Below are 1,951 nucleotides of genomic sequence, written 5' to 3'. Positions count from 1 at the left end.
ATTTTCGAGGTACTTGGGGGTGCTCATTACGAATATGGCACTCATTTGTAAATCCAAGATGGCGGGCACGATTTTTTCAAAAAAATGCTATGTGGGTATCATTTTCGAGGTATTTGGGGATGCTCAATGTGAATATGGCACTATTTGTAAATCCAAGATGGCGGGCACGATTTTTCAAATAATGGCAAGTTGGGTATCGTTTTCGAGGTATTTGGGGGTGCTCATTACGAATATTGCTTTTGTTTGAACTGTCGTGTTTGCCATCTTGGATTTAGAAATGAGTCCCATATTTGTATTGAACATTCCCAAACATCTCGAAAACGATACCCAACTTGCCATTATTCGAAAAATCGCGCCCGCCATCTTGGATTTAGAAATAAGTGTCATATTCGAAACCTAAAACCGAAAATGCCATAAGCAAACATTAAAGAAAATAACTGTTAAAATAGATTAAAAAATCGCTTAAGAATGCTCCCCTTTTAAGAAAATAAAATATTTCAATATAAAATATTTCGCTTGAGTTACGAAAAGAAAGACATAAAATAAGCTATCAAAGTTGTACTGGTGGTGCCAACACTATAGTAGAAACAAATATATACTGTAAATTTGTTGCAATATGTGCTCCAATTCAAATAAAATTAAAATAAATAATTATTCAATAAAGCATGAACGCAGAGCCGTTAAAAGTATTATAAAATAATTAAGTGTCCCAATCACTTACAGGAGTTAACGAAAACATTTAATGTTTATTCGAGTAAATATTAGTTCAAAATGCGCAAATAAATCGAAATTACAGGCACCACTAAAATTTACGTAATATAATTATTTTGATACAGAATAGCAAAATGGGGAGAAAAAAAATTCGTTACTTTGCAACACTTTCGTATCTTGTTGCCGCGAAATTATTTTTCTGTTTTAGTGAATATTTACATAAAAATATGAGTTGAAACGCATTACTTACTTGTGGAATGCGATGTTAGTGTCTATTTTGTTTGTCTGTTGTATTTTTACACCCATTTACCGCACATTTCGTCATTTTTAGCAAAAAATTTTGGAGCTGTTCGCGGTGCAATATGACCTTGAGCACTAACAGCCCGCGCGCTCCTGGGACGCGTTTGGAACCCTCTAACTTGCCTCACTTAGCGTGTGCGGGCTAGGTTTCTATGCGTTATTATTCTAAGTTCACCTGTATATTAGAACTTTTTACCTGAAATATAGGATTCTCCTAGTTCAGGTATATGTGTTATATTTTACATTTATACGCATAATTAGTCTTTAGTTATTCATTTCTACAATAAGTTGTTCAATAAACAATTTTATTTATTTTTATATCTGAGATAATAAGAATAGAAGATAATAAGCTTGTACACCTGGAGATAATATTATCCCTGTGATATTTTGTGAGATTTTGATAATTAGTCCCTCGGACCGTCATATTTCGGATTCGGAACACATGGTCTATTCCCGTTCTCCGTCCAATATCCAAAATAATTACTATCAAATAAGTAATACTCGAATAAATCAAAAGATAATGTCAAGTATGAAGCTTCATTCGCATCATGCGTCTTCTGAATTGCTCCCCCTAGGAACCCCCTGATAGGAATGGGACGTAGTTCGCAAACGCCTTATCAGCATTTGCTGTAAAACTAAATATCAGAATAAGATAGTACGTAAAACGAGTATTTAGTTAACTTATAATGCGATTTATAAGTGCTTTCTACATAGTTACCGCCTACTGCATCTCCAAAGAGAAGTACCTATTACCAACGTATTGACGAAATCCAGTGATTTACATTGAACATTTTATATTGAAGCAATGTAAGCACTAACAAACTAAAACACTAAGCAAAGTAGTGACAGTTTTGTGGAGGTACTATTTAAATATTGTCGATGAAGGGGTTAAACAACTAACAACCAACCACAAACACGAATCAAGCGTCAAGTGACAAGC

This window comes from Hyposmocoma kahamanoa, unplaced genomic scaffold (assembly GCF_003589595.1).
Source record: "Hyposmocoma kahamanoa isolate Upper Pololo Valley unplaced genomic scaffold, ASM358959v1 79, whole genome shotgun sequence".
NCBI lineage: Eukaryota > Metazoa > Arthropoda > Insecta > Lepidoptera > Cosmopterigidae > Hyposmocoma > Hyposmocoma kahamanoa.
This window is presented reverse-complemented; position numbering follows the sequence as displayed.